The sequence below is a fragment of the Hermetia illucens genome, chromosome 5 (assembly GCF_905115235.1).
Source record: "Hermetia illucens chromosome 5, iHerIll2.2.curated.20191125, whole genome shotgun sequence".
NCBI lineage: Eukaryota > Metazoa > Arthropoda > Insecta > Diptera > Stratiomyidae > Hermetia > Hermetia illucens.
The window spans coordinates 21786358-21799983 of record NC_051853.1 but is presented as its reverse complement, the minus strand read 5'-3'; positions in this window follow the sequence as shown (position 1 = coordinate 21799983).

Sequence of the window (13626 nt, the reverse complement as noted above, 5' to 3'; positions counted from 1 at the left end):
TATTAGCATTGTTGGACTCTTATAAATGCACGAAAATTATTTCTTGATGTGTGTATTAATAACATTTAATATTTCTTGCTCGAAATCCTCGCGTCGATGGCAGCTAAAAATGCCGTTCAATTATTAATTCATTTGTGTTTTGTGCGACCAACGACGCACAGTTCCCGTGAGGAGGTGAGAGAAATATCAACGGCAGGATACCAATTTATTAGCGGTTTTAGGGGGACCATGCCGAACTATTGACCATAAGATCACTTCGGGGGCTGCAGATATTTTGGATGGTCTCTAATTTGAGACGTTATTAAAGTTGTTATTTATCGGCAGCGATCAGTCTTGTCGATGATTATTGACAGTAAAATGTTAATGAGTTCATTGTTGGTTGGGAAAAATAGTTAAAGATGAAATACGGATCCACAGAATCAACCTGAAATGGAGAAACCTTGTCGGATTTAGACGGGGTCTAATATTAAACACGATTACCTTGGAATTCAAGAGGAGGGTCTCAGGTCGCATATTCAATGACACTTTGTCATATGAGGTGAAAGATTAAGTTGATGTCTGAAGCAAATAAGCCACAGAAGAAACAGTATCAGGGTAACAGTCATCCCTCCTCCAGCATATACACTTATGTACAGAGAAAAGTCCAGTTACCTCGACCTACTTTGCACAAGTTCCGGCCACTGCCCTGGGACGTGTACGCAGGTTTCGTCACACACTGCACAGAACCTGCATGCAGTATCCGTAGACATTCTTAACTTCCCGAGATGATAATTTAGTCGACGGTGACCAGTAAGTATTCCTACTCTGATCCGTAGGCACCTTCTGGTGAGGTTTAAACAATCTTTCGAGCATGGATTGTATCCTCCCATAAGCAACCTGCACTGTCCAGTCATAGGTAGGATGGTCAAATATAGTTTCCTCAGCCACTTCTTCTTTATTCTTCAATGCCGTGGTTATGAACCCGTTACCACAGAAGGGTTCTGGTCTTTGTGGGGGCGCCCCTCCTCCCTTCTTGGCCACCTCGTTTGCCGCCTCATTGTCTTCCAACCCAACACATTACTTTCCGTCGGAATCTCTGGCATCAACGGCGGACGGGTGGCGAGTCGTAGAAGACTTCTCGGCAAGTGATCACCAGTACATCGCATTCGAAGTGGTTGACGCTACTTTCCGGCGAGCACCAACGCGACGTTCCCCCTACCTGTGGGATGCCCTGCCGGTGAACATCGGGAAGTGCATCAAAGCTCTTGGAGCATGCAGAGCCGCGCTGGAGGACGCTCCAGGGGGTGGTAGTGTCGCAGCTGACCGCCATAGTTCTAGTCAAGATGACTGCTTCGATTTTTTCCAGCGCAAGGCAGAAACCGTGAGCAGTCATTCATTCGCTTACCCATCGCATCAACATGCCAAGTCTGCTTTGCGCCTGTTCAATACTGTGTCCGTGAGCTGTATAATCGACCAGGCGTGACTCTGCGGGCGTATCGAGTTTTAGTAGACTATCATAGGAAGTGTTCCAGAAGTCTGGCCTTAGGATGGATCCCTGTACTACTCCCGACGTGAGTTCCATCCTCCTTTGGCCCCTTAGCGTCTCATAGAGCAGGGAGCGGGTTGTCAGATAATCCCTCAATATCCACAATGGCATGTGAAATGAGTTTTCTAGTGTGCCTAACATATCTGTCCGTCTTACGAAATTGAAGGCATTCCTGACATCAAGCGTTATGAGGCGCACTATCCGTCGGCTCGATGAACCGCATCTACGACCTCCATAACAGCATCCACTGTAGATCTCCCCGTTTTAAACCCGAACTACCTTGGGCAGTTCCCCCTTTCCCCGGTAGTGCGGATCGCTTCAACGAGTCTACTCCTGATGAGCTTCTCGAGCACTTTCCGGCCGTATCAAGCATACACAGCGGTCGATATGCATACGGGAGCTCCGGGTCTTCTTTACCCTTACTAATCAGCGCGAATCTGGCCACTTCCTAGCGACAAGAAAAAATGCCGTCCTTCAAGCAAGCGTTGGACGCCGCAAGCAGCAATTTTGGCTGTTGGCGGAACATCAATTTGCAAACTTCCGGTCTGATGCCATCAGGACCTGGCGCCTTTTTGTTTTCAGAGTGAGAACTGCTTCTTCGAGCTCTCTCATTGTGAAAAGGGGGCAATCCTCGACGCTTTCCGCGCTATTGACAACAACACGTATAGGCTGTCTGGGGAACAATGCTCGCACAATCAGGTCCATCTGGTCGGTACTTACTATACAGACTTTGCGGGTGACAAGCTTATAGCGGGGAGCGTCGCGTTGGTTCTCGCCGAGAAGCAGCGTCAACCACTTCGAGCGCGATGTAGTGGTGATCAGTTGCCAAGAAGTCTTCTAGCACTCACCACCCGTCCACCGATGATGCGAGAGATTCCGACGCAAAAGTGATGTCAGGAATGCACAGCCTGGGCGCCGAAAAGCTGGCGTGGATCCGGTGTTTAAAACTGCGAATCCGGTTCTCGCCGTCATTTTCAGAATTCGTTTCCCTCTTGCCTCTGAATGAGGCATGCTCCATTCAAGGGCCCTGGCATTAAAATCACCGCCTTCTGTCCGGTCCCTTGCAAGCTGCTGGCGCGTGGCCATAGTCCAGACACCTGTAGCACTTGGTGGCGACTATCCACATTCGTTCAAAACAGACTGGTGTTGGGCGGCCTTGGGAAGGAAACGGCGATAGTAGTTTAGCATACCGAAGAACCTTCGCAGCTGCGTCACTGTCTTAGGACGCAGGAAGCTTGAAATTGCTTGCGCCTTGTCTGGGTCGGGTTGGATTCCGTCAGGGGTAATGGAGTGGCCGAGGAATCTCACTTGATTCTGGAGAAACTTGCATTTGTCCACATTTAGGACTAGTCCGGCATGAAGGAGATGTTGGAAAATGTACTCGAGGTGGGCTGAATGCTCAGACTGTGAGGAAGAAGCTACCAGAACATAATCCAGGTATACAAAACAGAAATCAAGATTTCGCAGGACTAAGTGAATAAACCTTTGAATGGTTTGCGTCGCGTTGCACAGCCCAAAAGTCATCCACGTAAATTCGAAGGGTCCAAAGGATGTGCATATTACTGTCTTTGGTATATCTTCGGGAGCTACTAGGATATGGTGATAGGCCTTATCCAAGTCTAAGGTCGAAAAGATGCGACAGTTTGCGAGATGGTGCGCAAAGTCGTGGATGAGTGGTATGGGGTATCGGTCTGGAATGGTGTGGGTGTTTAGCCTTCTGTAGTTCCCGCTTGGCGCCATTCGCCGTTTGGCTTAGCGACCATACGGAGTGGTGATGACCAACAGCTGTCTGAAGGTCGACAGATACCGTGTTGAATTAATTGCTCGAATTCTTTCCATGCTATAGCCAACTTCTGGGGTGGTAAGGGACGCACCGTCGCGAAGATAGGGGAACTATTGGTATTGATGTGGTGCAGAACCTCGTGCTTCACTGGTTTCGAGAGACTACATTCCGTAGTAATCTGGCTGAACTTTTGGAGGAGTGCCCGAATACAAGCGTCGGTAATGTGCTCCAAGAGTACGGAAAGTTTGTTACTTGGGTGGGTCGAGATTCTTCCTGACGAAATAAGGCTGGTTGTGGGGTCTATAAGGGACCTGTTCTGCAGGCCCACTAGCAACCTATAGTGACACAGGAAGTGGGTCCGTAGGTTGTCCAAAAGACCGGCTACCCGATGGCGGTTTTCGGATGGTAGACCGTGAGCGAGCTCGCGACCTACCACCCGAACGCTTAGTGTTCCACGTCGCTCTCATCTCGGCCATGTTTGCAACAAGAGCGGCCATTTCGCGTTTTAATGAAGTCAATTTCTCAGTGAGCTGCTCTATGACAGATAATTTAGGACGCACGTGTACCTCGTGCACTTTGTCAGCTGCAGCGGCCAGATTCTCCAAAGAGCCTGTTACGCACGCGAGGATCGCCTGGGTGCTTTTCGGAAGACGCCGCAGCCAGAGCGATTTTAGCAAGTCGTCGTCGATCTTGTTCCCGCCCAATTGCCTCATTTTACGAAGCAATTGGCTGGGGTTCGATCGCCCAACGTTAAACCTACCAGCAAGTGATCTGGATCCGCACAGGAAAAGTAAAATTCAGGATTTTGCGCCACGATGTTGTACAATATCAATCGTGTGCGTGACATGTGGTGGTCCGCACTGCACATCTAGGTTTTCATTGAATTAAGAAGACTCTTCTGTCTGGAAATAAAGCAACTATGGTCGTAACCATATAACCATATAACACTTAAGGTTGTGCAGCATGTGCAACAATCAATCATGCTTCAACGAAGAGATCCACCGAGGAGGTGCACAGTTACACTGAAACCAATGAAAGTACTGGCCGTCCTCACCTAACCCCTTTAGCTAAAAACGTGCTTCAATGGATTAATGGATCTAATCCATTACTCCATTGAAACACAATTTCATTGACTTGTTCAACACGAGCGCAAATTGAATGTAAGCAAAACTGAATTTTTAACGACCAATCCCCATGAAACAGGCACTATCCCTGGCAGTGACCTGCCCAGAACTAAGCGATTTAAATATCTGGGATCAATACTATCAGCCAATAGAGAACTGCGATATGAAATTGTTGCAACCTGGATGAAATGGCGATCCATAACTGGTGTCCTTTGTAATCGATATATCAACAAACGTCTCAAATTTAAAATTTACTACAATGTCGTCCGGTCTGCCGCTCTCTATGGTTCTGAGTGTTGACCGACTATCAAAGAAAATGAACAGCGTCTTGTGGTAATGAAGACGAAGATGTTGCGTTGGAATAGTGGCGTGACCTGTTTTGATCACATACAAAATGAGGATATCCACAATCGTTATGGAGTTGCACCGATCGAGGAAAAACTGCGAGAGAGGCGTCTTGGATGGTATGATCATCGAAGTCGATGGTAAGCAGCCGAATCAACGGTGGCTTGATACACTGGATGAGGGTTTAAAAGCCTTGCGACTGTATCCAGATCAGGCATTTGATAGAATCAAATGGTGAAACCGATCACGACGAGCCGGCCCCGCTTGTTATCGGGGCAAAGGCTCAAAAAAATAAATAATAATGCTACCCAGTGGAGAACTACGTTATGAAATTTTTGCATGTATTAGTGCAACCTGGATGAAGTGGCGTTCCACAACTGGTGTTCTTTGTGATCGACGTATCAACGAACGGCTCATATCTAAAATTTTCGCAGCGTCGTCCATCCTCTCATCCTCTATGGTTCTGAGTGTTAGCCGACTATAAAATACAATGAACCGCGTCTTGCGGTATGGAAAATATATCCGATTTCAGAGAGGAAAAGTCAAATCAGACAGAATATCTGTTCGTTTTGAATGCGATAATAACCTTGAGAAAGGGTTGAAATTGTATACATACTTAACTCGTTGATTTACCTGCAATCCAGAAAGCACTATGCAGTATATACTTGTACATATACTTACACATGACGCATAGGTATTTCCAGTTCAGCTCCATGGTTCCACAATCCCATGCTCTTCTGTTACTTCTTGCATTCCTCCCAAAGAATTTCCACGCTCCACAGTCGCCTTTACTGCATTCAGGGCAGACTGTTTGTCTCCTGATTACTTTTACCTGAAACGCAACCAAAAGAACCAGTTTCCAATACGAAGGGCAATTAATTAACTCAGGTTTGAAAACAACGACTTATTTTACATGTCTAATTAGTTGTCGTAGATGAGATAAGAACGAACGTAGACAGAAACTGAATCGACAGTTCCTGCAATTGGAAAACAGACGTGTGGATAATTTTCTTTTTATGTGGCCTGAATGTGAATGGAGAATGGAGTTAGCTCCTTAGGAGTCATTTGGTATTTCAGTGTTTCGTATTCCAACTGAATATTCCTGTTTGCGGACGTGCTGCGATCGAATGGAGGAAACAGGGAGTTGGGAATGTTGAAAACTCGGGTGAATTCAATTTATATGCTAACGAGCATGAGATATTAACAACAGGTGACAATTATTATCGACATCAATTTTCGAAAATTTCAAAATGTGTCGTGTTAGATATTTGTTATTTCCAAACTGTGATCATAAATTTGATTGTTGGGCTACCTGTTATGTGTACAACCATTTCATCCTTCCTTTCACCCTCGTTAGGGGTTTCCATATTTTAGATAATATCCTAATTGAGTAGTCAAAAGGCTTTTGTTGGAATTGTTCACTTTGGTATTCCTCTGTATGTGATTTAAAGTAAGTTGAATACGAGTACGTGAATATTGTCAGTTAGCACTTGAAATTATTATTCGTCGTTAGTTATGCCTTATCCATCTTGGAAATATATATAAATTATTTCCTTCTGGAACCTAATTCTTTGTCAAGAGATGAACCACCCATGAAGCTAATTGATCAGTCCTTTATTGTCGAAACAGTGTGCTGACAATCATGTTGTGTGGTACGAATTGAGGTTAGGTGATCCAAGAGTAGTATAGGACCCAGGGCGAAACGTGGATTGGTACCCACGATGGAGCATAAAACCTGGGAAACACCTGCTGAACCAACCCGAAGAGCCCTACTACCCTATCTCCACCTCCACGTGGTGACCGATGGGAGCTCTTTCTTAACAAAAGGCTGAAGACGGAGAAGGATGAAGGCGAATCTCCCGCGCCTAAAAACGGGACAAATTGTATCAACTGGTCCTCCAGGTTGGGGGTTGGGTATGGCTGACAAACCTACACGAAAAACTATAGTTTTGAAGCCACAGAAGGAGCCTCGGACTAGACGGATAATACAACGACGAACCCGACAACGAAAACGGGATAACGATTTGCGCATTTTCTCACGGAACATGCGCTCCCTGTATAGAGATGGAGCTGCCAAGTAGTTAGCCGATACCCTGTCCCAATATAAGGCTGATGTAACAGGGTTGCAGGAGATGTGATGGACAGAGACCGGTTTCCTGGAGAAGAGCCGCTACACCATATATTATAGCGGCCATCCAGTAAACCATGTGCTTGGAGTAGGTTTCTTAGTTAGCCAAAAAATGAAACCTGCTATTACCGGCTTTGAAAACATAAGCGAACGGCTCTGCACTCTGCGCTTGCGAGGCAAATTTAGAACTATAAGCCTCATTAACGTTCTCGCCCCTACAGAAAAGACTGCAGAGTCGGAGAAGCACACCTTCTACGAGGCAGTAGAAAGAACCCTCCAAGCCTGTCCCAGATATAATATCAAAATCATACTTGGGGATTTTAAGAGACTAGTAGGGACGGAGCCCGTATTCAGAAGATACGTTGGCTCCCATAGCTTACACGAAAATACAAATGATAACGAACTGCGCATTGTCCAGTTAGCAGTATCGCACGAAATGGTTGTTGGAAGTACCTGGTTTGCGCGGAAAGCGGTTCACAAGCATATGTGGGCCTCTCCAGACGGAACCACTTTCAACCAAAGTGACCACGTGTTGAGCGAACGCCGCCACCTCTCAGCCTTGGTGAATGTCAGAATATATAGGATGGCCAAAATTGACTCGGATCGCTATCTCGTTGGCATGGTGCTCCGAGCTCGAATAACAACACCACCCAGAATCCCCTCTGACAATCAGGTGATAGTTAACACTAAAACCATCCACAACACAGCCCTCTGCAACACCTATAAGAGGGAAATGGATGCCGCGATAACCGCAGTTAACAGAGATCCTGGAGATGACGCATCAACAAATCATCTTCACAATCACGTGAAGAATGTTATCATTGGTACAGCCACAAACATACTTGGCCCCAGCCGCAAAAAGAGTCGGAACGGCTAGTTTGACGATCAACGTAAGCTAGCTACGGAACGGAAGAATGCCGCATACCGAGTAATGCTGCATTCTCAAAGAACGCGGGCACGCGCAGAGACTTATCACGAACTCCGTCGAGCGGAGAAGTGACTTCACAGACGGAAAAAGGAAGCCTGGGAGAACGAGCAGGCCTGTGAACTAGAAAAGTACAGGGAGCAACTGCACCAGGCGCGGAAGTTTTACCAACACTTCGAAGGCAATGTTTTGGTGGTCACTTGCCGAGAAGTCTTCCAGAAGGTGCCACCCGTCCACCAACGACATCAATGATTCCGTCGCGAAGATTACATCTGGAATGCTTCCCTCGCAGTCCGGGCGCCGGAACGTTGGGGTTGATCCGGTGTTTAGAACTATCACTCCTGTTCTCGTCGCCATTTCCAGAATTCGTTCTCCCCTGGAATGTGTGTGAGGCATGCCCCATTCAAGTGCCCTAGCATTGGAGTCACCCTCGACCAGGATCCGCCCATCTGTGCCTAAGATAGCGTGCTCCAAAGCATCAAGCCTGCGTCGCAAGTCCGGCATCGTTTCGTTCGGCGTCAGGTAAACACTGAAAAACGTTATCCCTGAACACCGAATCCAGACAAAGCCGTCCTCTCGGCCGTGGGTAGGAACCCTAAGGAGGGTGCCGTCCCAAACTCGTGGCAGCGGTACCTGATATGTCAAGGTGCCATGAAATTAGGACCTTGTTTTGGTACTGCTCACTAATCAGTACTAAATCAGCTTTGGTCTCCCCAGCAAACTGCGCTAGCAACTCGTGAGCGGTTGCACTCCGGTGCATATTGATTTGTAGGATGCGAATCATGTTGATCGTGTCCTAGCTCTTTCCAATTCTGCTCTGAAAACTGAACACCGCCCCGAGCCCGCAGTGTGCGGAACGTCCTCATTAGCCGCTCGACGGTCCCTTAAGCGCTTTGATCCCTCATGCTTCATTACTACAAAATTAATGTGTGGGTCCGTACCAGATTTTAAACTGGACAAACACAAAAAATTCGGGAAAGCATTCGCGAATAACAACCAGAACGCGAGCTAAAATTAATAAATAAACAAGTCGGGAAACCGGAAGCTAGATGCTTCAGGTACGAAAGGTTTTGTGTATTTCTTGGTACGTAGCACGTAATATATGCATATGTCCACTTTCGGGTGATATTGACATTGATAGTCTTCAATTTTCAAAGAAGCAACAATTTCGACGTATTATAAATTTCTTAGTAATAGTGCGATTTCCATCAAACTTGGTATGATCGTGCTCTACATTATGGCCTACATCGCTGCAGAATTTCGTGCCGCTAGGATGAACTTAAGGGGGGTTTGCAGCCAATTACAAAAAATTATAGTAATATACTATTATTAACTTTCTTTGAACAGATATCGGTGTGAAAGGTATTTCGGAGCCAAGGCACCATATACTGGCAGCCTCCTGATTTTTTTCAGATTTTTCGGTTTGGCAGTTTCTCAGAATGGCCCCCTTAAAGAAATGATCACTTTCAACCCCCCGCACTCCCCACCTTTCCAAGAAATGTCAAAACCAAGACCGGTTTCGAAAAGTACTAATCGAGACCTTTAATTTGATACCCCACATGACTATATTTGATGAAAAAAAATTTTACACCCCCCTTTTGCATGTATGGGGACCCCCCTTAAATTCAACGTAAAAGGATGTAACTCACTGTATGTGTGAGCGTTCACAGTTCCCACCTTTCCACCAAATTTGGTGTCAATCGCTATAACCGTCTCCGAGAAAAATGCGTGTGACGGACAGACAGACAGACAGACAGACAGACAGACAGCCTGTGAGGAGTGGCCAGATCTCCCATCAGGCGCGACCCCAGCTGGCGGATAGGGGCATACCTATTGATGTGTAAATATGTGTTCATGCACTTTTCTTTTTTGATTGTGCATGGGCTAGTGTTTGCTCATCTCTGGTGCGCGGACCAAAATGGCTATGGGAAGGATACCCAGAACATAAAACCACCATGGAAGACGAGAGAAGGAGGAAACTTACGGTGCAGGGACTCGGAACCCCAGTACCGGCGGCTTTTGGGAGTGAGCAAGCGGGCTCCCGGTCGTCGATATCCCTCGACCGCAGTGCTTCGGTGGTGGACAACTTGGCCACCTTGGCATATAATGCTACAAGTGATTTGGATCTGGAGAAGGAAGTATTCAAGCGAAGTACGACTTTACCGAGAACACCAATAACAAGACCAAACAAAGATGAACTAAAAGCAGCTTTTTGGACAACAAAAACCGTGACAACACCCACCGCACATGTTCAAGATGTTCGACAGCAGGAGGTGCTCCAGGAACAAGGAAGAGATCCATTCAAAAGAAGCTCATCAACTTTGAGATCTCCACCAATGCCAAAGACGATGAAGGACAAAGTACAGGCAAGGTCAACAAACGCCAAAATTGAAGGACCGTGTAAAAGGGGTAACCCTGCCGAGACTTATAGGGAACAGAGTCCTGATCTGGAGGAATTACCCTTCACCCAGCTTGGGGCAAAAATAGTTGAGCTGTCCGAGTTTATCAAGGACAAGCACAACGTGCACCAAGCCATAAAGAATATGGTGAGGGCTATTAGAGTTCTCTATAATAGATCACAGATGGAGGAAAAGAACGATAAGAACACGCCGAACCACGCTGTGCCAACAGTATCACAAGCGACCCAAGTGACGCCTAACCGTACTACCATCGAATCCCAGCGAAATAAGCGAGTACGTGAAAAAGAGGGGGATCCTTTAAGTAATCAGCAGGCGCCTAAGAGAAAAAAAGGCGGACAGGACATCCGGAAAACCAACACCAACAGGTCAGAAGGAGGAAACCGTACAGCGAATCTAGGAAACTCGACCAGCGTTGCGAAGCCTAAGACCAGCGAAAACGATGGATGGACTAAAGTTACCAACAAAAAAGCGGAACGAAAAGCAAAAGTGCGAACTCGTCCAGATGTAATTGTTATCTCCAGTAAGGGCAATCTGTCCTACGCGGAGATACTCAAAAAGGTCAAAGCGGATCCCGGCCTAAAAGATCTGAGCGGAAATGTAAACCGAATCTGAAGAACCCAGAAAGGGGATCTCATGTTCGAGCTGAAAAGATCCAGCGTGGGCAAAACTGATGACTTTCGCACTCAAGTGAAAAACTCACTTGGGGAGAATGCCGCAGTGCGTGCCCAAAAACATGAGATCTACCTTCAATGTAAGGATCTCGATGAAGTAACATCGAAAGAAGAAATTTGTATTGCTCTGAAGGAGCAATTCAAGTTGAAAGAACTCACCGAGGAGTCTATTGTGGGCTTACGAAAAGCCTATGGTGGTACTCAAACAGCCACAATACGAGTACCAGCGGAGGCAGCACAGATGTTATTGGCTGCCGGAAGGGTTCGGATTGGATGGGTTGTCTGCCGTCTAAGGGAACAAATTTCACTGAAGAGGTGCTTTAAATGCCTCATGTTTGGACACTTCGCGAAGGCATGCACCAGCAGCATTGATCGATCCGATCGATGCAGAAGGTGTGGGGAGAAAGGCCATATTGCCAGAGAGTGCAATAGGGACCCCAAGTGCCTATTGTGCGAAGTAAAAGAGGGACAGGATAACCGGCATATTGGCGGGAGTGGTAAATGTCCAGAATTTAGGAAGGCGCTCACTGCAATGAGAAAATGAGGTTTATTCAAATAAACCTGAATCATTGCAGGGTCGCTCAGGATTTACTTGAGCAGGCCACGTTCGAATCTGAGATGGAAATCGCCATCATAAGCGAACCGTATAGACACCGTCACGGTGGCATATGGGTCAAAGATTCGACTGGTGGAGCGGCGATATGGGCTTGCGGTCGACAGGCCATACAATGTACTGCAAGTCAGGCAGGCAGTGGCTTCGTGTGGGCGAAAATAAGTGGTGTATATGTTTACAGCTGCTACGCCCCGCCAAGTTTGACACTGTCTGAATTCGAGCAAATGCTTGATAATCTTGTTCTCGACGCGAAGGGACGAAATCCAAAGGTGATTGCTGGTGATTTCAATGCTTGGGCCCTAGAGTGGGGTAGTAGGGAATCAAATGCTAGGGGGCGCAGTTTATTAGAAGCTTTTGCGCAGATGGACATAGTTTTGGCTAACGAAGGTGCTGTAAACACCTTCCAGAAAGGGGGATCAGGCTCGGTTGTAGACCTGACCTTTGTCAGCCCTTCGCTGGCGCGTGGTATGTCCTGGTGCGTCAGTGAACGCTACACCCACAGCGATCACCAGGCAGTTTTCTTTGAGACATGTGTCGAACCTCAGGGCAAAGAGCTATCATGCCCGAAACCGAAAAAGATTTCAGGCTGGTCTGCAAAATCTTTGGATGAGCAGAGCTTCTTAGAGGTGTGGTTGGATCAACCTGATATAGCAGGCGCCTCTACGGAAAGAGCTGTCCATCTGGCTCAATGCATCGCCAAAGCATGTGATGCGTCCATGCCTAGGAGGTGCGCATTCCCCCGTAGAAGACCAAACTACTGGTGGAATGATGAACTGACCGGCCTTCGATCAGCCTGCCACCGAGCGAGAAGAGCGGCTCAGAGGGCGGTAGGTAGCGTAGATCAAGGGCAGAAAGAATGCGCCTACAAGGCAGCCCGCAAAACCCTCAAGCTCGCCATCCAGCGAAGCAAGAGGAAATGCTTTAGGGAGCTCTGCTCAGAAGCGGACGTAAATCCGTGGGGAAGAGCTTATGGAATCGTGATGGGACGATTTAGAGGCCGTTCGTCTCCGCAGATCACGTGCCCCGCCCTCTTGTTGAAAATCATCCAGGGGTTATTCCCCCAGCAAGAGGAGAACAACGACACATTCCAACCACCTCTGAATGTGACGGCAATCCCGCCAGTCACCAGAGACGAGCTCCTCGAGATCTGCGGCAGAATAGGAGACAATAAAGCACCGGGTCTGGACGGAGTACCGAATAAGGCCCTTAAGCTTGCCGTGAAATCCAGGCCGGACATGTTTGCTGAGTTGTTCGAAGCGTGCATGTCCGAGGGAATATTTCCAGCGGTATGGAAGCGGCAGAAGTTGGTGCTTCTGCCTAAGCCTGGTAAACCACCAGGTGAACCATCCTCATACCGACCCATATGTCTTTTGGACACGGTGGGGAAAATGCTAGAGCGGGTAATCTATAATAGATTACTCCCAGTAGTTGAGAGCCAAGGCGGCCTTTCACATCGGCAGTATGGATTCCGTAAAGCCAGATCAACCATTGATGCCATCAAATTGGTTACTGGCTTGGCCGAAGATGCAATCCACGGAAAGGGTAGTACCAGCAAATATTGCGTGGTAGTAACCCTGGACGTGAAAAATGCATTCAATTCGGCCAATTGGAATCTAATCCGGAAATCCCTAGCGAAGGTTGGTATTCCCGCCTACCTCGCCGCAATTGTCGATAGCTATTTAACTGAAAGGAGACTCTGGTACGACACTGATGACGGACCGCAGGAGTACGTCGTTTCCGCGGGTGTCCCGCAGGGCTCCGAATTGGGCCCACTACTGTGGAACATCATGTACAACGATGTACTTAATCTTCCCCTTCCGGAGGAAGCCACAGTGGTGGGTTACGCTGACGACATTGCACTGGTTGTTGTCGCAAAGCATCTCGAAGATGCTGAGTTATACTCAAGCGAGGCAATCAGTGCTGTCAAATGCTGGTTAGAGAGCTCTGGTCTGACGCTTGCGGAGGAAAAAACGGAAGCGGTCCTCATCACGAAGCGCCGGAAGAGAAATTACGCCTGTGTTAGAGTCGGGAATCATATCATCACTTCCAAGCCGGCCATCAAATACTTGGGGGTGGTGATAGACAGGAAGCT